The sequence below is a fragment of the Ctenocephalides felis genome, unplaced genomic scaffold, assembly GCF_003426905.1.
Source record: "Ctenocephalides felis isolate EL2017-DRISC unplaced genomic scaffold, ASM342690v1 CF-g0.4_SCAFFOLD_01886, whole genome shotgun sequence".
Classification (NCBI taxonomy): Eukaryota; Metazoa; Arthropoda; class Insecta; order Siphonaptera; family Pulicidae; genus Ctenocephalides; species Ctenocephalides felis.
In genome coordinates, this window is record NW_020538040.1 from 171,916,494 (window position 1) to 171,943,065 (window position 26,572).

The following is a 26,572-nucleotide window of genomic DNA, read 5'->3' on the forward strand; positions in this document are numbered from 1 at the left end:
TTATTATACTATAAATAATGCACATGAAGGTGTCCAGATCAATGAAAATACTGTACTTTAATCTGAAAATAGATTCATGCTGATACGCTTAATGTGATTCAATAAAATTTAGCATATCGAAACATTTTAATTATACTGAAAAATGTATACTGTTTTAAGTTGTAAATATGTAGCTTATTGAAAGTAATTTTCATATTATAAAATTATTTTATGAATTTTTAAAAGTATCAAATAATGGTATTATATCATATTCAAACTACTGCAAAAATGATATATCTATGTATTGACTTAAGTATGCATGTTTGAACAATAATAATGCATATTGAGCTTGATTTAAATATTCCAATTTATTTGTCATATAAATATAAATATAGATATTTTAATGTACTATACAGCTTCATAATATAAAATATACACGTCATATAAGATTTAAGTAAGACAAAATTCCTTTGTCTCCTTAGGTTTATCAGTCCATAAGTCGAAATAGTTATTTCGAACTACATTCCATACATTTTGATATGTGCTGGACATCAATTTGACTGTGAGGTAACTTTTTGTCAAATCTGCTTGATGTGAATTGAAAATCTTCTTACAAATATCTGGATAAAGTTCCATGACTTTGAAGAACATTTCATACAGTCGTTTTCTACAAATTAGTGATGCACCCTTACCTTCTTTCAATTTAGCCTTAGTAACCCCCTGTTTTGACCCATTAACAATGATTTCTGAAGGATTATCTTTAGCCTTAACCCAAACAATGCCTGAAGGGCAAGGTTGATTAGTGATACTTGTTCTTGCATGAACAAATTTTATTGTATTGCTTGCTGCTGTTATCTTAGGGGTATTTATTTTATACGGTTGATTTAAAGAAATCTGTTTTTCAGCCCACCTACCCAAAATTGCCCTCTGCAGTGCTTTAAGACACAGAGGAGAATCTTGTGTTATTATTATTGATTCAAAATATATAGGCTCATCCAGTAATAAAAGCAAAAGTGCACCTTGCACACCCATTATATTCCAACGTGAAAGTTTATCACTACAAGATACAGATAATGTAGGATCTCCTCTACCAGGTTTTGTTCGAATTGCTCCTAAAACATGAAAATCGGCGCCTGATCCCTTGGAATCTGTTATTGGACTTGATTCTAAGCATTTTGCACCTGTTCGATAAATATCATTGATTACATTATTTACTGTGTGATCTACTTTTTGTTTTTTGGGACATATTTCTGGCTCATCTAAATTTTTTCTTTTCTTATCTTCATTGAAATGTATTCCTACTGTAGTTGATAAATATTCAGACTTCGGAAATATAGAAGCATCTCCGCAAGGTGTTTGAGTACTGAAAAAATGATAAGAAATATTTAACTTCTTACAGAAAATATGCTTCTCAGAATTATATACAAATATTTCTGATTTGTTAATGATCTGGTCAAACACATATCTTAAAAATCCTCTTCTAGCTAGTACTTCGGAATGACTATCATTTATTTTATCTCCTTTACAGCTCATTTGTGTCCTACCGAGGCATTTTGAACCAGTACCGAGGGATACAAGTTTTAAAGAGTCTTTGATAGAATTGTATTCTACAATGCAGGATAATACAGTCCATTGCTGACCAGTGGTTGGTTTTCCGGTTTTAGGTAAGGAATTGTAGTGATCTAAGCACAACAGGGCTACTCGATCTTCAAAGGTAGTCATTTAGAAATATGTACTTTGTATCAATATCAGAAAATAAGCTGATTGGGTTTTAATACATTCTATAAACTAATGGGTACAGTTTCATATGATTTTAATCATTAAAAACCTACAAAACATTGACAAAATTAAATTAGAAACTATATTTTATTTTGATATTTAAATATTTCTATATACTTCTAGATAACCTTATAAAAATACATACATCTAACTCAGAGCTGAACAAAATATTATTGAATTAGAATTAGATTGTTGATATTCATATCAATAGTATGGTCATAATATTGTTGTGACGGTGCAGATAAAACTTTTGATTACATTACAATCATGAAATGAAAGAATAAATATTTTGAACAAATTATATGAAGTTAATGAGGCACAAATTTCACATGTAACACAGTTTGTATAATTATTAATAAGTAACTTTAGCACTCAAATTTTGAGGTTATGTTTTCAATGTTATCTTTAATCTTGTATTAATAATATGAGAAGTTCCTGCAGCGTTGCATATATACCGTACAACGAAACCACAATTCTTATATATTTTATAATGTTTTAATTTATGTTTATTTTGTAGCCATAAGATTTTTACTAAAACCATGTTTTTTGACATGCCATGTGTCCTGTTTTCGTTGATCATACCCATACATTGTAGAGGGGATTTGACGTTCAATTCCGTCTCTCGGAGTTGCTTTTACTTTTAGTTTTATTGCGTGGATGTGCTCACTTGGAGCGGACGCGTTTATCTATGTTCGGAATAAACAAAAATATTGGTGTGTGTTTTGTTTTGTGTAAAATCAACAAATAATGGCAGCCTTAAGTGAAAATTGTGTTAAACTTACATCAGACGAAAGAGCTGAATTACAAGAACAATTAAGTTCGGTGAGTGATTAAAAATATTATTTAGTTTTTGATGTTTTTGGGACAAAAGTTCGTCGGTACGCACCACATCTGACAACCGGCTTATCGATTTAATTTTTATGTTTCTACATTAATGAATAAGAAAATAATTAATACAATTGCAAAGCTATAATATAATTTTGTCATAAATAATTATGACAAATATATTGTTTGAATGAACATTGATTTCATTTGTAATTTTAGGCTTATAGTATGGGTACAAAATCGCTTCTTTACGTTTTTATATCCAATCGTCCATTCAAAAATAATATTTTTAATTAATTTATAGAATTTTTACGCCAATTTTCACATATTATTTAGTATAATATGACATTTAAATAACATAGAACAACTTTTTAAATAAAACTTGTGTATAAAAGGGGTGTGGAACCCTATATTAAATTTGCGTTTTACATCGTATTCCGTTCATATGCCATGCAATTTATAATTTACATTAATACTACATATATATATATATATATATATATATATATATATATATATATATATATATATATATATATGATTTTCAGCCAATCGTCTAAATAAAAGAAAACAATAAATAATAAATTATTTATCATTCAGCAATTTTTTGATGTTTTACAGTATCTAAAAGAATTTTTACAAAGTTCAAAAAATGTCAAATTTAATATATATTATTGATTATAAAATGACAAGTAAAAAATTGATACATACCACATCAGGAAAAAATAACACAAATTTAAAAAATATGGGAAATAAACAATTATAAAATAACAATTTTGTTTTAAATTTAAACTAAAAATTTATGTAGTGTATCGTTGCAAGCAAAAAGGCGAACACGCCCGATGCAAAAACCGAAGATTTACTGTAAAACATCACAAAATAGGTGAATGATGACACACAACAGTGTCGAAAAGTATAAATAAATAATTTATTATTTATTGTTTTTTTTTTATTTTCACGGTTGGCTGAATGAAAATCAACATTCAAGAATATATGTCTGTGTGTGATATATTTCAAAATTAAAAGTATACCGCGAATATTCAAATGTTTGAATTATACGCGATGCAAATTAATCAATCTTGATTATATTATTTTGTTAGTTAGATATAATTACAATATACGATATAAAAACATTAAAAAACTAGTTGAAGGTAGCATTTTGCCTTCAGGCAAGTTGCATAAACTTCCCGATACGTATACATAATGAACTTAATCAATAAGAATTGAGATTTAGCTATTTAGATATAATAGATACAATCAACTGTATTCGAAAATAACATTTTCGCTTTGAATTAAAAATAACCAATACAATTTTCACCTGATGTCTTCCAAACATACCTATAATATTTGAAAATGCATAAATTAAATTAATTTATTTAAAACGTTTCATTTTATCTATTATTTGTTCTAAAAATGTATTTTAAGTGTAGACGTTAACTGTGATCAGTAGCTACCTACGAAACACCACAGAACGTATATATGCTCCGAAATAGATTCTGATTAGAATCTGATCAGAATTTTTATAATTCAACCTCTTATCGTAGGCCTATGTTATTTTAGTATGTTATTTCAGACTACTAAATCTATCGTTATACAAAGTTTCATCAAAAATATTTTTAACATTTTTTTACAATGAAACGACCTGGCCATTCTTTACGAAAAACTGATCAACGCGATTTCCAAACAATATCCTTCGAACAATTTTTGAAATTTTAAAATCGATTAAAAATTGTAGGCTAAAACGTGAACAAAAAATTTTATACTTTTCTACTAACTACAAAGAAACGCCTCGGCTGATAGTCGCAAAAATCGCTAGTCCTTAAAATATGCTAGATTTTATCATTTTTTATACCATCAACAGAATAATATGCAATATTTTATTTTGAACCAATAAAATACATGTGCTACTGTTTAAAAATACTAATTACTTAAATTCGAATCTAATTCTGTTAGTTTTTATTTACATACTTATTTAGGCCTATAATATTTTAGTGTGTTCTTATGGACTACAAAATCTATCGTTATACAAAGTTTCATCAAAATCGTCAAAAATATTTTTGTCAAAATTTTGGTACGAAGAAACGGCCTGGCTAATCTTTACGAAAAACTGATCAACGCGATTTCCAAACAATATCCTTCGAACAATTTTTGAAATTTTAAAATCGATTACAAATTGTAGGCTAAAACGTGGACGAAAAATTTTACACTTTTCTGCTAATTACAAAGAAACGTCTTGGCCGATCGTTGTACAAACTAATCAACACTAGTCCGTAAAATAGTGCTAGTTTTTGAATTTTTTTATACCATCAACAGAATAATTTGTATGCAATATTTTATTTTGAATCAATAAAATGCATGCCATGTGCTATTGTTAAAAAATGATAACTACTTAAATTCAAATTTAATTCTATCAGTTTTTATTTTTGTACTTATTTAGGCCTATAATATTTTTGTGTGTTCTTATGGACTACAAAATCGTTATACAAAGTTTCATCGAAATCGTAAAAAAAATTTTTTCGAAATTTAATTACGGCTAAACATTTATAAATATATATTTAAGTTTATGAATAATGTTAAGATTAATTTATAAGCTAATTATTTATAAAAAAAAACGACAAAACGGCCTGACCTGTCTTTACCAAAAACTAATCATTATATATGTATACTTTTCTGCTAATTACAAAACTAATAATAAACGCTAGTCCATAAAATAGTGCTAATTTTTATTTTTTTTTACCAACAGAATAATTTGTAAGCAATATTTTATTTCTAACCAATAAATGCATGTGCTATACCGCTTAAAATAATAAGTACTTAAATTTAAATCTAATTCTATTACTTTTTATTTTTATATTTATTTATTAGTTTAGGACATTTAGCAAATTTGCTAATTCACAAATCTCTGTTGTACAAAGACCTTGTATTATAATGATGACATGCTAGAAAAACAACTCAATAGTTGATTTACCATAATTCTATTACTAATGTTATTTTAAAAATTCTTGCAAACGCCGCAAAATCTTTGCGGGAGTCGAAACGCCCGAATCGCTGCGGGGGCGCCTTACACATGGAATCCGGTTATAAAAAAATTCAATTGGTTCAAAGAATAATAATTTTGTTGTACATGTTTAGAAAATCAAATGATTATTAAGTTCAAGCGATAACTTGTTTTTTTGTTTTTTTCTCCAAGATCTGGTTTCTATTTCACTTCAAGTGCACGTTCATAAAACCCAGAAGTGATTGTAGATCATTCTGAGCTGCAATGATTTCTCGTGAAGATTTTTTATGGTTCTCAGAAATCTTGTTTATTCCCAAAAATTATGAAAAGCTGCCGTTGTTTTATAAGTGATTCAGAAATTTGGTTATGAGTTAAGATAATCGCGGTACGATAATAGTGATGTTAATTTAATTCTTTGGGATATCTTTATACTATTATAACACATACATGACATTTGTTTCTAGCCTAAGGGAGCAGATAATTACATGATATTTAATTCGTTATTAAACTATGTTTGTATCACGCAACTTGTGTCATTCACACTTTGACTTGTGAAGTCAACTTGTATAATGTGAAAATATTTTGATTTTACTTTACGGGGTATGAAAATTACAGTCTTCTATCTCAACAAATCAGCAATTAACGAATTGATAACTTAAACCTTGAAATAAATTATTTTAGCTTGTTCTGCTATTTTTAGGTAATTATTTACATATTTATAAGCAAGCTGTAAACAATAATTTCAAATATTATTTCAGGCTCTTGTGGTGTATCTTGATTCTGCTTTTCATATGCCAATTTAATTTATTTTATCAACATTGAGAAGTGCTACTATTAGGCAACCTTTCAGAACTTTAATTCATATACATATATTATCAAAATTGCTGATTTTTTTTTTTGTAACTCTGGTGTAGAGACATGAATTTTAGGTCATTTTTGAATAATTGTAAAAAATAAGGAATCATTTTTTTCACTATATTTTACATAATTCATTTATCAACGTTACAAGAGTGCAGAAAAAATTAAAACAAAAAAATAATTTTAAAAATTAGCAGTGGTTGAAATGGGCCTCAAAATGTTGACACTTGATCATGCTCACAATTGCAAACTTTCTAGAAATCCGAAATGAAAAAAAAACAAAAAGATTATTAGTCTGGAATGATGTCGTAATGGCATTTACCAAGATTAAGTTAAAAAAAAAAAAATTGACAAAATGACGATGTTTGAAAAAAAAATCAAATTCTCACCAATTTTTTTGATTTTTTTTAATTTTTTAAAAATAGTCAAAATTAAAATTGTCGATAAAGAAGATTCTCCGAAAATTTCAAGTAAATCGGTACAGTAGAATTTTAGAAATCGTGGGCGTTGTATTGAAAAAGGCAGTTTTGGGGAAAAACGCATTTAAAGTTTTGACTATCATGGTATAGCTGTATCTCCCAAAAATAATTAAAATTTTTAAAAATCCTCTCAAACATATATTCTTAAATAATTATACTTTGTGGAAATTTGAAAAAAGGATTTTTTTTTTCAATTTTTACACTAAAATACATCCTAATAATAAATAAAGTATTCTGGTTTTATTAACACTTATTTCAAATTTAGCGTTAATTTTGAGCCGGAATTCGTTTTTTCATGGATTTTTTACATTTTTGTGCCAATTTTTACAACAAAAATATAAAAGAAATTCGTATATATTTGCATAAATATCATGTCTGAATTAATTTACATTGAAATAATTTAATTCTTTGTTTTATGCAGATCAATCTTAAATGGGAAACGCGATGCTACGTGAAATTTAATTAACACCGTTTCAGTAATAAAATTTAGCTGGCGCTTCTTGCTCTTTTGGCTGACGATTGTTACTTGTGGTTTATTTAATTGTTCTACTTTTTTAATCCTGTTTATTGTGTTTATTTTATTCAGGTGCTTAATTTAATATTAACTTAATTGAATATTTACAGTTCAAATTTTGCTTGAATTTATGAACTTCATTTTAAAATTTGTATAATAAGTTATTTAATATTTTATTAGTACTTACTCCTATTTGAAATGTGGCCTTTACTTGCACCTTGTAAGTGCATATCGCACATAGGAGTGCACGATGTGCTTTTTAATATCGACCGCTATTCGGAGCGACACGAATCTTGTCTGATTCTTATTCTGTTCTTAGATGAAATTGATTATTTACAATGAGAAATATAACTGACTACAAACTAGACTTCTCAATTGGCTTGATTCTCAAATGTTTCTATATTACTAGCTTTTGGAAGCAAATGAGTAGAAATGCATTTTATTTAACTTACTTGTAAACCTTCTCGTTAATGAAAAATAATTTAAGGGGCACAACAAGTGTGAAATTTTCAGAAAATCGAATTTTCAATTTTTCCATATTTCGATAGGTTATACCTTTAAAAATAACATACCAAAATTTTATATCGATATTTTAAATAGCTTTTGAGTTACACTCATTTAAAGAGTAAATATATATATATATATATATATATATATATATATAGTATATAGTATATAGTATATAGTATACCGATCTTTAAACGCGTTTTTCTCGAAACAGCATTTTCAGAATTTGCTTCAGCGATTACTCAAAAACAAATAATCCGGTCACTATCAATTTTTCATGTTCTATATATAGTTCTCCGTAAAATGAACTATCGATTTTTTGATCGGATCAAAAATCGAATTTTGGAGTCCAAAAACGACCAAAACTTTGGGTAAAATTCGACCTTTTTTAAAAAAAAAACGCCATCGTTTTGTCAATTTTTCTTTATCGTAGTTCATTTTACAGACAATATTATCAGTTTACCGAGATTTTTTTTTTAAATTTCATCCACGTAGAAGGCCGGAATCACTGCAGCAGTGAAGGGCCTTTTTGTGGCCTCGTTGGAGATCGACGATAACTTAAAAAATATTTAATTTTTTTCTTCAAAAATTTTACTATGTATTCTCAAAACATGTACAAATATACCCCTAAAATTTTGAAATGATTGATAAAGTAGTTTTTTTAATATAAATTCCCAAAAATCACCTTTTATTAGGAGATTACACTAGTTGTGCCCCTCAAAATCACTTACCTGTATATAATATAGACAATAATCATTAAGAAGTAATATGTCGACTACTTTTTGCTTATATTTTATTTCAAAATTGTTACTTTCTCGCATATTAATTATATTTAGATTTTGTATTTAGAACTAGTGGTGTATGGCATCGTGCCTTAATGCAAATATATCCCAGATATATACTAAATGTTTTCAAATAGATTATTATAAATATTGTAAAACATTGTCTAATATTTATAAGAATGATATAAACTGAATTGTATACCAGTGAGCTTTAGAACTGTAGCCAGAATTAAAATTAAAATCCGTATTGTTTTCGATATTCAAAAAAAATAATTCAAATTTTAAATCATTCAAATCAGATGCTTGTTTTTCTGCACATTTAGTTCCGTATCTTCGAAATGGCTGGACCTTCCTTTGACAAAAGCTAATCACTACTATTACGAATTGAATGTTTTTTGAATCATTCCAATCGGATGCTCGGTTCTCGCAAAACCGAGTTTCCATTTCCTGCACTCTGCTTCGTATTGGTTGGACCGACCTTTTCCAAAAACTAATCAGCACCTTATCTATAGGAATCGATTGCTTTTTTAATCATTCGAGACGAAAAATTCTATCCACACATACATACACACGCACACAAACATTTATTTTTTCTGAGGTATGTCAAAATGTTCAGAAACCTTTATTTCTAAAAATTTTCATTTTCGATTTTTGGCCCATGACTATAACTTACCCTACGAGAAGTCAAAAATTAAAATCACACCATAGTAATTTTTTTTTATTACAATAGTTAAATAGCAATCAGAAAAAAAAATCTATAAGCTATTGTGTTGATTATTAGAAGTCCAGTAACAGTACTGGAATTCTACCACAGTAAATGAATAAAATTATAGAACTGCGCCTGTTCATATTAGAATCATACCATAGTAATTGAATAAAATTATAAAACAACAATTCCAAATCCATCTATTTGTTAAATCTCAATGCATCTATTTATTAAATTATATTAAATTTATTTAGTTACGGTTATTACCAATATTATCTACTAATAAATTTATTATTATTATTATGGACCTACCTTCGGGCAGACTACTATTTATTATTATTATTATTCACGAAATGATGAAATATTAATTATTTGAGAAAAATTGCGCCGCTACTGAACTAACGTGTACTATCTGAAAATTAGTTTTTCTAGAGAGTACTCACTTATAGCTGCTGGTTTCTTTATTTTTTCAATTTGCATGTTATATTAGTTTAGAGAAGGTGTTCAGCAGAATGCGATGTTAGAAATAAGGTGAATTGAACTAGTAAAACCACATTTCACATTATACGGCATATCAAATTGCAATTAAAAATCATGTGTTATAATTCCATCCATGAATAGTATGCAGATCCACTCCTGGCGCATTAGCATAGTAATATGTTTTGCATATATTATCAAGATTTTATTAACCAAAGATTTATTTTTGTATATCCTTAATAATAAATTAAATTTTTTTTTTATTTATAAAGATAAATTATTTATTACAGTTGAAGTAATTTTAATTTTTTTAACAAAGCATCAGTGGTATTTTAAACTTTTGAATACAATATGAAAATGAAATTGGTAAAACCCACTAGAATATTACCTTATTTGGTCACGAGGCAAAGTGTGCTGAAAATCAATAATCGCCACTCGTGCTCGCTTCTACTTATCAACTGCACATGAATGAAATCCAAAATATATCTTAACTAAAAATTTGCAAATTTGAATCAAATTTTATTTATTCTGAAGCACAATTATTTTATTTTTAATTTGAAGATTATTATTTAAATATTTTTAAAATCTTTCAAATTGAAAATTTATTTATGTGTTAATTAACTTCTCGTAGGGCAAGTTATTGTAATAGTCCAAAAATCGAAATTGAAAAATTTTGCATTTCTCGACGTTTTGAAGGTTTCTGAACATTTTGGCATACCTCAGAAAGAATGGATGTGTGTGTACTGGTACAATGGATGTGTGTGTGTATGTATGTATAAATAAAATTTTTCGTCCACATTTTCGGGCGCACGGTTCAACCGATTTGAATGGTTTAAAAAACATTCGATTCCTATTGATAGGGAGATGTTCTGATTAGTTTTTGGCAAAGGCAGGTCCAGCCGTTACGGAGATACGGAGCAAAGAGTGCAGCAAATAGAAATTGAGTTTTTGAACACAACTCGTAAACGTCCAAGCTCATTTATTCATTCTATAATTTTTTAGTTTGATGCAGATATTATTTCTTACTATTTTAAACGTCACATTCTCGCGAGATTCTACATGTTTATTTAGTAAGATCTCGGTTTGCTGATCGTGACATATATTAAATAAAGTAACTGGACATATATATATAAACGTAATGGTTAACAATTTGAGTAGCCCGTTTTATGTTTGAGATACAATTTTTTATTGAAGTTATCGAATCATGTAGAAAACATGCAAGCCGAATTACGTTTTTTATGACAGTAAAAATTAATCATAATTTTAGAAAAATACATTGCTGCTTTTGAATCTTTCTTTGAGTATTGATGCTTCAATTAAATTATTTATTGATTATTTACAATTTTTAACTCGTAGGCACAGTATTCTCCCATATCCTTATATTTGTTCATGTATTAATAAACTTTGACGTCAAGCTGCACGCATCCAAACATTAAAATGATAATAACATTGAATGATATCTGGTCTGAAACACATTCTTGCTTTGTTTGTGGCCGTTCTTCAGAAAGTGAGGCATAATGCCCCTTTGATAAACTGACTTTTTCACTCGCTTGAAGTCATCTTCAGGATTTGTTTTTCTAAACCTCAAAGTGTGAGCGCATAGTAATAATGTCTTTCAAAGTTGTCAACGGTTTTGTCGATGATCAAATCGTATTTAAACACGAAACATTTATAAAACCACTAGTTCTGGGTCTCAGCCAGCTTGATATCAATCAGTATGATGTCAGACTTTCACTTGATATTATAGATATCAAATATGATTGTAAGTGAAGTTAGCCTTTCAAAGGCTTAGCTACATAGTAATCAAAATTTATAAAAATACGTTACTACTAGGCAAGGACAAGTAGTAGGTTGCCTTCCAAACAATCCCTACCTCAAACAAATTCTATCTTCATAATAGGCAGATCTTCATTCAAAAAGAAAAACATTCATAAAACTGTCTGCAAAAATAGTTTTGATTCTGGTTTTCAATAATTACTTTCTACTTTTATTTCTAAAAGTTCATCCGAAGTTATGGACAATCCTTAAAAAGTACTTCTTATTGAGTCGGTTTTTCATGCTTGTGTACATTGTGCATTAGGGCGGGTCAATCTAAAGGTCACTTAGGCGCATACGATTTTTGGATTCTAGGGATCAAAATAAGATACATTGCTGAAAGATAAGGGTTGAATTTTGAAAAATCTCTCAGGGGATTTACCGGGTGATGAACCACGGGCATGGGTGGATCAACCTTTCAAAGTTAGTGGGTGTCGGTCATACATTTGGACGAGATTGGGACACTAAATGGGTCAAAATTTAATGTTACCTTATTTTTAGGTCAATGCACGGCACATCAGAATTTATTTTAGAGTTTCTTCAGCAAAGAATCTTATTTTGATCCTTAGTATCTTAGTATCATGATTATATGCACAATAAATCCACCCGCTTTATTGTGCATATAATATGACATTTAAAATTTTGTTTTCTAAACGCACTTTTATCAAAACATCAATGATTTGGAATAACCAAGGAACTTACTGAAGATCAAAAAAGTTCACTAACCCTTTACTACCTTATAATGGTGCATTTTTGTACTTGGTGCTTCAATGGAAAAATATTAATTGGACAATTACCTTACTTGAAAACAAAGTTCATAAATTATGTGATTATTTAGTTGTTTTTCTTACTTTATCTGAAGTGACATCTCTTCTAAACGAGATAAGTCACGACGATGCTCATTTGTCGGAAGTTGATGTTAATTGCGCTGTCCTGTACGCTAATGAATTGGATCGCTCTCACGCTCAGCCTTCAATTGAATCATAAGATCTCGTTGCATTGATTCATTCAATAACGGTCATAGATTTTGCTGCGCATTTAAAACAGGGTCGTGTACATCATTGTCATATAACTAACCGTGAAACGGCTAAAACCATAAATTTGTTGCAAGTTAATATTAACTTCTGTATCTTAATTACCTTAAGCAGCCCAGAATCGTTCATTAAGCGATATAGGAGGTCGAATGCAGATCGGGGAATGATTCACTTATCTGTAGTGATGAGTATGCGTATAAAGCAGTGACCATTAGCTATTTAAGGGGGTTGTTCTTTTTTTATTTTTCTTTCTTTCGGTTTTGAGATTTTTTGATATTATGAAAGCTAAAAACCTTAGAATTATTTCTAAAAAAAATCATCTCAATATCTATTTTTTTGACGAAGTTATAGATATATTTATCTCTATATGTATGATCCTCTGAAAGCGTTTTTTTATCGCTCCGCGAACTATTGTATGCCAGCTGCTCTCTTTTTCATTATAATACGTCATGCACATGACCTTTTTAACGTGTCAGCATCTTTGAACACCATGGTGTATTTCGTACATTAAATTAAATGGTGTATTTAGTACATTATATTAAAAACTTTAAATACGTTTTTCTCAAATTGACTTTTTTCAATGCGGTGCCACAAATAAAAAAAAAAAAACTACAAGTCGGATCGACTTGCATTTTTTTTAATTTGTTCACCACTGCAATACCTAGTCCCCTTACCTCAAACAATTTGATAACATTACGGAAAAAATTTTTGCGAAGCGTCTCGTCGTTTTTTGACACTTTTTTTTAAATAGCTGCCATTTTTTTCCTTCTTGCTTTTTTTCTTTCATTTTGGTAGGGGGACTGGATTCAAACTTCTTCTTCAACGCAGTTTCTTTCTTTTTGTTTCGGGCGATGCGCAACAGATTTCTCTGTGGCACCGCAAAAGAGATCGATTTTGCAAGACCGACTTTGGCGCCCCCTGGTTAAAAAATGACGGCGCAAAAAAAAAGAAGAAAATCACGTAATATTCTATGACTTTGTTATTTTTGTTTAAAAAAAACCGCTTGTCTCTAAGATAAATACATTTCGAGAAAAACGAAAACAAATATCTTGCATTTTTTGTAACAAAAAAAGAACAAACCCCTTAAATTACAATTTTTCAGAAAAACAAATAATGATTTCAATATGTATGAAATATTTTAAGTCTATGCCGGATTAAAACCAACAAATAAAAAATATCAGCAGTACCCGATGATCTCACGTGTCCCGGTTGCACTCGCTGAAAAGTTTACTAGTTTGCGTAAGAACTGATTAATGTACGATGATAACATTCTTGAGATATGTTAACTAAAAAGCTTGATAGTTTGTCAAGTCACAAAACTTCCTGATTTTCGAAATTATTAAATTTTTAAATGTTCGATTTTCATTTTTCATGTATAAGGTTTGCATGTGTACTTATATGTCATCGGGTAGACTCTATTAAAAAAACGCATCATTTTCCAAAGTTGTCTCAACAATTAAGAACATGGTGAAAAAACCTATTTAGGAACTACTCAAAAATATTCGAGGCATCAACGATAAATAGACATCAGTAGAATAACACATTCCTTTGGGAATTAGATAAGCAAAAGAAAAATGCGACACTTCACCTTGAAGTAAAACTAAGAAAACGATAGTCAATGGAGTACACTTAGAAAAACAAAATTTTGTTAAAAATAATTTCTACTAATTATTAATTTAATCCATTTAAACAAAGCATAAAGAACAAATTTCTAAATGTAACTTTTATCAAATATTGCTTTTTTATATTTATATTCCGTTATATTTACATTTATTAATATTACATTTTATATTTATTTTTGCAACATATTGCACAGATAATTTTCAAAGGTTATCATTAACATTGTACACTTTTTCCAAGACTTGCGACATATGGTTCATAAACTGCAATATGTGTATTTAATTAAAATCACACTGTGGGTATTTTATTATCACAGCATATCTATTATATTTCAGATTGCGGTATTGCATATTTAACTTACAAACCCCAATGCTCCATATCGCTTTTGCAATGCAAAATGTAATATGTAATAACAACCGCATGGCCAGCACGCATTTTGCAAATGCATTAAGATAAGGCCTGCATACCGTAACACTGCGCAAACAATAAGCTTTGACACTATTAAATGGCTAATTTGTTTTTCCCACATACTTTCTAATTGTAGCAACATTTCTTTGTCTCTATTAATTCTGCGAAAATGAATTAGATTGTTAGATTGACTTGGGTCTGAAAGACTCAGGTGACCCTAAACAGTTGTAAGAGTCCATGCGAATTGTATTTCTGTGCCCTACGACCTTGCGTTGATCGACTTCATGAAAATACGTTATTGTACTTTTTTATTTATTTACAAATATAATAGCAATCAGAATCTTATTATTCTATAAACTATTGAGATGTATTTGAACTCAAAACTGAGTTCGCAAATGTAACTTGTTTAGGAAACTCCCCAATGAGAGCCCTTATTACTTATAGTAACTCAATAGGTTGTTTTTTCTTTAATCTTTTCCTGGTATTCGAAAATGCAGCGATGGATATGATTACAGCATTTTTATGTTCTCTAAGACTGTGTCCATTTGAAGATCCTTGTGAATAATTTTGTTTTAGACGTGTTATTGTAGAATTAAAGCGCTTTAAGTTTTTTCCTGGATTAGTGGTTAGAGCTATAGACTTCCAATAAGAAGACATGATGTCAAGCAGTGGTGACATCGGTTTTTACTTGAAAATATAGATGTTTTTAAGTGAAAATAGTCAACAGATTTTCAATTCTAAGTCAATTATAATTATTATAATTATTTAACTTATATTTAAATTATAACATATATTATGACGATCCATGAAATTAGCGAATATTGTTTCATAATCTGTGTATGATATATTGCGTGTTATGTCTATGCTTTATTGTTTTGTTTTTTATTGTAGTTAGCGAATCATGATCTATAATAAGACTTTAATTGAAGTATTTTTCGTTGTAATAAACATTTTATTATTAAAAGATTTGGGGGAGTGATGTGGGCGGCATAAAAATAGAAGACTGGATCGAGGATTAAAAAGATCACACGGTTTTATTGTCAAATAAAGTTTATGTATTGATAATATAGAAGATTATCTAAAATACATAATTAGGAAATATATTTTGGGGAATATAGTTTTTGGGAAACCAGTCTAGAACTCTAGAATTATTACATCATTAATTAGATTTTTGGTAACTTCCCGTAGTGTAAGTATAGTATTCGCAAAAAAATCAAAAGTATTTTTTATATATCTTTACGTTTAAAAGGTTTCTGAACATTTTGGCATACGTTAGAAAAAAAATGGATGTATATGTGTGTGTGTGGATACAAATTTTAGTCGACGATATCGGGAACACCGATCAACTTCGATTCGAAAAAAGTTCAAAATTTCTAAAATATTTCAGAATAAAAAAAAAACATTTTTGTGCAAAAGTTTTTTTCTCTATTTTTTTTTTTTAATTTTAAATTTGTCAAAAATCTAATTTTATCAAAGTTTAAAAAAAAGTAATCTTTTCTAGAAAAATAATTTTTGGTAAGGGAAGAAGTTCCAGCAATTTACCTTAAGGCAGAATGCCATACACTAGTAGTTTATATCATTTCGCGGAGTTGGTTTTAAGTTAATCTAGGAGTAAGGTAGGATTAAGGTATTGCTGTATTTCTAGGCCATTAGGCTGGAATAAATAAAAAAAGTAAATATAGTTTTACTACAGTATTATTGCTTTATCGAATCTAAATCTATTAATAATAAAATGATTATTACTAATAATGAAATCCGTACATATATTGTCTTAATTCAATTGATACTTGATCAGTGTGCGCTGTCGCCGATATATTTCTTCAACAAAATAACGCATCGGCATTTGTATTCCGTCTTCGAATTTTATTGGTGTCATTGCCACACACTGTTTACAGCGTGAATTGTTATGAATATTTTAATAAACTTACTTTTGTAACGTGTTGTTCAGAAACATTAAAATTCAGTTAATAGAGAATTACTTGATCGGGTAACTTTTTCTTATTTTTGAACAGCAATCAGAACTTAACAGATCCATAAGTTTATTTTAGAAGGCAAAGCCACGGTTGGCCCATTTATATTTAATTTCTTTTTATTATAATTTCTCCAATACTGATATTTTGTTTGATGCAGCAATGCCGGAGAAGGGCTTGGGAATGAAATCCAACCTATATATACGTATTTTTAATTTTAAGCTAAAACTTTCAAAGTGGTTAATAAAATCCGTTAGTTTTTCCCATAAACTGTCGAATACAAATTTAATCTGAATGTGTAATAAGTTCCCCGTATATTTATTTTTGTAATTTATTTTAAAGGATGTGCCAGTGAGCTATTCTCTCGATAAGGATAACTCGACCTGATAAACTCTTTATGGTCTTGCGTTGGCGTTAGCGATAATGACAATAATATACACTAATAATACACACACTTGTTTATAGAGATGGAGGAGTCATCAAGCTGAATTAATTCCGACACTTGTATTTATTTATCACGCATTGCTTTTTCATATATTGTTGTATGTTGATTTTCATAATTCATTTTACATGGCAGATTATAATAATGTTTTTATTTTAAATGCCTGCCCAATATTATATACATTACAATAAAAGACTTAGCTTTTTTTTAATTTTTTAGTGAAAACAGTTATTTCTTATGTCAAGATTGGATTACTATCAACCGTGTAATTTTAGGACCTTTAGTGAACATGAAGAAATTTTTCTGCTTTAATAATCAAGTTTTCCACCTTTGCGTCCAATCCATATTTATTAGCCACTGATTTTTTTTTTAATTTTTCAGTGAAAACAGTTATTTCTTATGCCAAGATTGGATTAATATTAACCGTATTACTTTAGGACCTTTAGTGAACATGAAGAAATTGTTTTGCTTTAATAATCATGTTTTCCATCTTCGCCTTCAATCCATATACTTGCCATTAGTGTACTAATAACATTTGTGAAATGTGGTCAATAACACCTTAAAGCCTTTTATTCATGTCTTCTCCTAATAAACATAATAGTAATACCATAGATTCTGCACAACACTTTACAAATTATGGTTATTGCAAAGGCATTTTGATTCGATATCTTTGCGTTTTATCAACTGGTTTAACTTTTTCCAAGACACGTCTGGTGTATAAGTCTTACATTGTTTCAATGAGAGTTCTTATTACTTAGCTTTAAACAAACGATACATTTATGAAAATTAGAGGCACTAAAGAATGTTATTTATTGAATAATCATGGACAAATTTGTTTGTTGGTGAAATAATGAGGTGAAATTTAAAACGCGAACCATATAAAATGCTTGACATCACGCGCCTTCAACATACATACCAACAAAAATTAAAAAATGAAGTAGAAAATAAAATATGAATTAATGCACAGTTTATTAAATCATATGCGGGGCTTTTGGTAGTAAAAGTTGATAGTAAAATATCTTTAGAATTTGAAAATGCTAAAGCTAATCAGAAAAATATTTTATTTTAATTATATTTTATACCAATGTTTTTTGTCTAATTTTGCATTAATAAATGGTTAATAATTTGAAATCTAAGTATTTTTTTGTCACCTAAATATTTTTCTCTTAATCAGTATCATCTTCTTTGTGATAATTTATAGTTTTTGTTCTGTTTTATTAGAGTATATAGACCAAACTCTCTTTTTAATCATTCTTTCCACAAATTTTCAAACGCAAGGCCCAGATTCACGAATTTTGTCGCAAAAATTCATCAAAATCAAGTATTCATTAAGACGCGATTTATATCCACCAAGTTGTTCTGAAGAAAGTTAATACTGCTTTCATTTTAATCATAACAGTTTGGATTCCATTTACATTTTTTTCATTTTTGCCAGTCTAGTATTATTTTAGTACGTGTGTTTTGTTAAAGTGATACAGACGGAAGGTAGAGAAATTAGTTGGAAATACACGAACGAGGTTAATAGTTTTTGCAATGATTATAATTAATTCTAAGCATATATTCATCGACACTAAATTGGCATGTAATATAGTTTATAATATGCTGAAATGTAGGTTGAAATGTGACCTAAAGTATTACACAAAATGCAACCCTATTATATATTATTTTACATATAGGGAAATGCTATTACCAACTATTTTTTCTTACATTATTTGTTTGATTCAATCATTTTCTACCTAATCATTTAGATTCTTGTTCTACATTTACTTGAGCATTAGTTTTTTGCTCCAGGAGTGCCATTTCAACTATATTTTTCAATTACTATTAATTATGCAATTCAAATCGTTTGTGATCACGAAGTTCACGTTCAGTTCATGATTCATAACGTAAACGCTATAATTGTCCTCGTTGCTTTATACAAATTACAGATAATTACTAAATTAAATATTCAAATTCTAAAAATTCAATGCAGAAGAAGTGACGCAATATTTTAGATGACATATATTACCTAGGTTAATGACATGTGGCATCAGACTTTGGAATACTTGTATAGTGATTAGAAACTTGAGACTTACGAACTCGGGCAATTATTTCTTAGTTTTTAATGGAACATTTATTTTTACATGATGAAAATTATAAGGCAAGAGCCTGAGAACTGCTATTATTAATTGTTGCTTGAAATTGGGGTATCGGTTACATTTTTATTTGCGAGAAAGCCAAATTTAGAGTCAATCCTTAATAAATATAAATATAAAATTCGTACTCTTTACATAAATTTACAGCATTAATAATATATTATTTGAAAATAATTTTAATAATCTCCTATGTTTTACAATGTTTACAAAATGTTTTACAATAATTTAAATTTTCGCTTTTAATTACAATTGTACGCACATTTTTATATATTTAACTTTCCGTAGGATAAGTTATAGTAATGAACCAAAAATCGAAAATAAAAATTTTGGCATATGTTAACGTTTCAGAAGTTTCTGTACATTTTGGCATACCTCAGAAAAAATTGATGTGTATGTGTGCGTATATGTGGAGATCATTTTTTGCCGACGATTTCGGGCTTACGGATTAACCGATTTGAATGGTTCAAAAAACATTCGATTTCTATTGGTGAGGAGACGTGCTGATCAGCTTTTATCGAAGACATGTCCATCGGTTTCTGAGAGAACAAAGCATCCGATTTGAATGATTTAAAAAACTTTCAGCTTGTATTGGTTGACGAAACGATTGCTTATGGGGAAAGAAATTTTATTATTATTTTTTTTTTAATTTTCAAAAAAAAATTTTTTGAATATCAAACAATAATTCGGGTTTTAATTCTAATTCTAGCTAAAGTTCTAAACATCACTTATATACATCAAATAAATAATTTTAACTTTGCAATTCAGTTTATATAATACTTAGAAATATTGAACAATGTTCTTCATTTTAAATCTGATTGATTAGTCTGATTGAAGTTTTGTTTATTTACTTTTTATAAAATAAGAATAATGAAAGTTACATTATTTATTATAAACTATTTGAAAGCATTTAATATTCCTCGAATATTTCATTAAGGTACGGAAAATTCCAGCAATTTGCCTTAAAGCACGATACCATACACCACTAATTTTATATATATATATATATATATATATATATATATATATTATAATCTAATTGAGATTTATTGATTTAGTGCATATATAGAGATAATCGATAATTGAATTTTCTAGAAGTTGACTTCTCATCAACTTTGCATTTAGTTCGAGGCATGAATTTTTTGCAAATGTTGTATCATTGTTTATGATCGTTATGATGTAAACAAACTAAAAACATATGCAGTATGAAGTAGATGACAGAAAGAGATTATGTTGATCCAAAAATGTTTCTCACGCGAAATTTTGAAAATAAATAATTTTCGTATAGAAAGTAAAATACTTTTTCGGCAAAATATTCGCTATTTGTTCATCGTTTCATTATTTTAACAAGTACATACTTACGATTCAGGAGAAGTAAATGAGCGTCATGGCATTTCCACATAACAATCATACTGCAAATGCAGCGCGTGCTCGTATGACTCACGATACAATGTCATATTATATAAACGTGTGCACTTTAGAATCAACAACACCTTTTATAAAAAATATTTATTAACATTATGAGATCTAGTTATTAATACAAATGTTAACATGCAAATGTATTAGAAGTACAAAGTTTACAGCTAGAGAGTATATCTCTATTCTCTTGGTAATTTTCATTCGTGGCATATGTGTGCTTTTCCCATTACTTCAGTGAAATATGAACTATTTTGTGCTCTATAACGCATCTTTAAGAATTCGAAATTGCTCTGAGATATTTTAACGATGTTTTGAATGCTTGCGTGCAAGTAACGTGCTTCAATCCATATTACGAGCTAGGTATCAGTACTTAAAATAACGAATTATCATAAAAATCGTACGTAGGTTGAGATTGCTTATTGTGTAATGACATGATTTATGCTTAAGCTGATTTCGTTTCTATTGGACATTGTGATAATGATTGCGAACTAAGAAAGCGAAAGTTAAAATAGGCTTGTCATTTGTCATCTTAAGAATTTCACCTGTGAATGCCATTAGATGAGGTGCTCTTATTTCCAATTGCAAGCAAACAAAGAAATTGTAGTTATATACATATATATATATATCTATATATATATATATATATATATAATGTGGATGATGTCGAAGAAATGATTCTAAAAGCAGCATCTTGCCTTTTATTAGAGAAATTAGATGATATGAATCAATATTAACTGACGGGTCGAATCTGTTTTGTCTAACCTGTAGTTTCCGGGCTTTTTTCAGGGGAATTAGATAAACAAGAATTATGGATTTAAAGCATTGTCAGATGTAACGCTTCATTAAATCAATTATAGTTTTTTTCATATTTTATAATAGTTTTTATTAATACTTTAGTATTTTTCAAGAGACTTGTTTTCTTGAGGTGTCTAAACATTTCTGTTAAATTCATAATCTTCAAATTCACTCTCTGAAGAAGAAAATCTATGTGCAATTTTTTATGAGATAAAAATTTACTGTCATCACTTCATCATGGTTCTCAAACTTAACATCACTTTTGGGATAAGTTTTCTAAAACCTCTCTACAGCTTGCTACTTTCACCTTTTTAAAAAATTTTAGAATTATTTCGCAAAGTTATAAATAGGCCGTAACAACAACTAACAGATAGTACTATAAACTAGTGTATTGCATTGTACCTTAAGGCAAATTGCTGGAACTTCCCGTACCATAACGAAATGGTCGAAGAATATTAAATGTTTTCAAATAGATTATTATAATTACTAACTTTGTCTAATATTTATAAGAATTATATAAATAGAATTTCAAAGTTATAAATATTTCTTTAGAGTATAAATGATCTTTACAACTTAGCCAGAATTAAAATTAAAATCTGAACTATTTTCAATATACAAAAAAAAATGTTTTTTGATTTTTTTTTCTAAATGCAATTATTTTGTCAAAAAAAGCAGAAAGGGGCCTGCCTTTGCCAAAAACTAATCACCACTTCTACCCGTCATTACAAATTGAATGTTTTTTGGATCATTCAAATCGGATGCTCCGTTCTCTCAAAAACTCGATTTCTATTTCCTGCACTCTTTGCTCCGTATCTCCGTAACGGCTGGGCCTGTTTTTGCCAAAACTTAATCGGCACGTCTCCCTATCAATAGGAATTGAATGCTTTTTTAACCATTCCAATCGATTGATCCGTGCGCCCGAAAACGTGGACGAAAAAAAGAACACACACACACATCCATTTTTTCTGAGGTATGCCAAAATGTTCAGAAACCTCTGAAACGTGAAGATATGCAAAAATTTTCATTTTCGATTTTCGGCCCATTACTATAACTTACCCTAGAAAAGTATTTATGGTAGTGATTTCAAAGAAAAGCGAAAAAACTTTCTATGGTGTTTGGAAATACTTTTTGACCACTATGACTGAAATTATGGATCAGTTTCTTGAAAATCATCCAAATTTTGGCAGAAGCTTGAAAGATAGTCTTGGTGTTATAGATGCTTTATCTAATAATCAGCAACGTCTAAAAGAACTCATAAGTAATACGCAAACTATTTGGGATACCTTTATGACAAAAAGGCATAAAATTGGAAATGCAGAGTAGGCTGAATCGTCTTATGAGTTCGAATTTAATCCATAAACAATTTTTGTGCATCTTCGTTGTTTTCATAGAAAGATAGCCCCGTTCAGCGCTGTTTCGCTTTACGCTCTATTTTGATCGTAATAGTATAAATTCTCGAATCTTCCGCACTTCCTCGTATTTGCTTTCATATGAGTCAGAAGGTGAAGACACGACATATTAAACATGAATAGACACATCTGTTTATTACGAGTATAAAAACATTTATTCATTCATTCGCACTGAGTAAGTTCATCAATTCGCACATCGCGAGAGTTGACACAACTAATATAAATAAATCATTGAGAACAAACACAACAAGAACTCATTATAAACCAATTGATGATTGCAGTCGTAAACTGAAGGTTACTCGTACGCTATGGCGAAAATATATTTTGATTATTTATTACATCATCGAAATTTAAATAATTGTTGTATCATACTGAACCGTCACCGATTTAAAAAAAAAAATTGTTTTCATAGAAGCATTCATAGATTTTTTAGTAATCATCAGTCATGATTGTCAGTTATATAGTTTTTATTAATATAAATATTAAAGATGAAAATACTTTTGTTTATGTTTTAATAAATTTAGTTATACCAACAATAAGACGCTTACTCAAAAAAAGTAGTCAATTTTCATTACCGCAATATTTGTTCTTAATTTGAAATTATCATTTATTATAATTACCAAAACATTGCCGTAATTATATTTTTTCTCACAATTTAATTAACACCATTGATAAATCTATTACGCTAATTTCAAGAACGGCATATTACCATAGTGTGGTATAACAGAATAAAAATCTCTGAGAGACGTTCATTGAATGCCAATTTCAAGAATATTCACTCAGCTATTTTAATGTGATTGTCCTACTTGAAAATAAATGCGGTTCTAATCAATAAAAAACAGTTAACGAGAATAAAAAATATACATTTGTCATTAACTCTCAATATAGATAATATTTTAATTCTCAATATTTTAAAATTAATTAACATTATCATTAAAATGTATCTAAGATTATAATCTATCTATGTATTTATAATAGATGCATAAAAATGTTTTTTATTAATTTGAATTTGTCTAATGTAGATTTAGCTTGGTAACGTTATCGTTTTAGAATATTGATTCTCTCTTTTTCAGTTTCCAATAATTTAGAGGTACTTTTTTATTATGCGTCCCTTCTTCTTTTCATTTTAATAATAATTTGTTTTCAATTAATAGTTTATAAAAAAAATTATTAGGCAAACCATAAATTATGATGCAAAACTAGAAGATAGATAACCAATAAAAACAAAAATAAATAATAAAAACATGACTATACAAGAGAAAATAAGCAAATCAATAGAAGTAAACTATATAAATACTAGAAGCACAAATAAAACTAACTATAAAATAGAAGAACCAAATACATCAGACAATCTGAAAAAGATAATTAACTTTAGAAATAAAAAAATTTTTTTTGTTTATTAATTCTTTTGAAGAAAGCTACAGGTTTTCCAGAATATTGAAAATATTAAAAATTAATACAGATAATCTAGAAATAATTTTAACAGCAATGATAACCTTACATCCTATAAACTACTAGATGAAACTTTTCTTTGCGTCGGTTTTTAAATGCTAACCCAACGGTTGATCTATCCATATTTGATTATTTTGTATTTAGAATTTATCTGATAAGACTGACTTATTATACTTGATACAGAAATGTCCGGAAAGTGATATTTTCACTTGGAAACATATTTTAAGATCTATATTTTCAAGTAAAAATTGATATAGCTACTGCTCGATATCGATCTTGTCAACGGCGAAAATTGAGTCCGCGCTAACCACTAGGCCCTCAGATATAATAAAAGGTTATTTATCATTTTATTTCTGATACTTATATGTACATTATACTGGCAAAAATATTACTCTTTATACAATATATTTGTATTGTCCACTTTGTGAGTACCGGTTCGATTCCAACCTCAGTCAGCTCGATATTAATCAGTGTGATTTCAAATTTCCACTTGATTTTATAGATTTCTATATATAATATAATTTCTAATGAGAATAGCGTAGGCATTGCTGCAACACATATACGTCAAAACTATTATAGGGCGTCTATTAATTACGTGAGGTTTTTAGGGGGAGGGGGGTTTGACAAAAAATCACGAAATATCACGTGGGGGGAGGGGTATAGTAAGATATCACGTATTTATTCTTTTACCTTATTTTTTTATAAAAATACAAACATTTTCAAAAAAATCAAAAATTTTACAATTTTTTCTCCTAACTAAAAATACGCGTGATGTTTGGTGGGGGAGAAGGGGTAAATTTGAATATCACCATGCATCTAAATACTCTGCATTTAAAAAATATCAGTGGTTCACCACTGGTTTGCCCTATCGAAAAATACTGGATCAGGATGTACGATCACAAACACAGATGATTAGAACATGTAGTTGTTATCGCTGTTCAAAAATCAATATTATACTCTTCATCATCTATATTTATAAATATATACTCTTGTTTATAAATATCTTTTGTTCGTTTGTAGACTATACATTCCCATATCTGTTGTGGCATATTATCATTTCTATATTATGTTTATTCTCTATATTTATATTTTTTTAATGTTACAATCATTTTCTGGTATATATTTTCTTAGACATATTCTCTATTTATGACCTTATTGACATATTCTGCTATATTTGACCTTATACCTATAATTATGTCTATAGTTTCGAGTACTGCTTTGTTAGGACATCAGTCGAGCGTAGTACTACGAGTGGTTTTCCATATGTGTAGGCGAAAAGGGCATGATTATTTTCTTGCATTAGTATCTATAATCTCTTGTGATGTAAAGTTAAATTACGATTTTAAAACGTTAATTTGATCTTCCTAATATTTGTTTACTATTCAATACACTTATTTCAGTACCAATGTTTTATAATTAAGGATTCGCGGTTGGTCTCGGTGCCCAAGTACTCGCGCGTCTCTCACATTATGACACGTCGGTCGCTGTGATTTCTATACCTTTTATGATAGGCGATGATGTAATTGTGATGGAATTTGAGAACGCACGAAATGTACCGCTAATACTGTTGATATAAACTTGTTTTTTGCTGTAGGTTCATAATTCACTTCATTTATTCAGATATTATTACCGTTTTGCGTTTTTAGACAAAATCAGCTTAAAATTCTACTGGTTTTGTGTTTATCTTTTGTTGTTCTAGTTCACATTAATAGGTAAATGAAAGACTGGGAGCCAATTTCAAGCTTGAACATTTTTGTAGTTTAAATTAATCTTTGAAAACCAAAATTGTATATTAAATTTCAGCATACCTCAAAGAACAAATTTATTCTTGCTTTTAATCGCTGATTTACTATTGTCAATTGTTAATTTTTTCTACCATGACAATGTTTTTAAATATTATACATACGTTTTCAATTCAAAATTACACGTCGCTGTTATGTTACGGTAACTTTTTCTTCCTTTAAAAGTAATGCCATCAATATCATTAATCTATTAATGTACTGTTATAAAAATTATTGGATCCAATACGCACATCGCCGTGTTTTTCATTCAGATCTGAGGAGTCGATAAATTCAATGTATGCTGTTATGAGATGAGTACTGACAAAAACTGATGTAAAAAATATACTTGACATTAGAACGTAAAAATGATAGCCATAATTAATAATTATAT

The 26,572-nt window shown here is 28.7% G+C and overlaps 1 pseudogene; it reads right to left on the reverse strand.

The window, feature by feature from the left end:
* Window positions 1-429: 429 nt before the first annotated feature.
* Window positions 430-1,750, reverse strand: LOC113376269 (annotated as a pseudogene).
* Window positions 1,751-26,572: the final 24,822 nt, after the last annotated feature.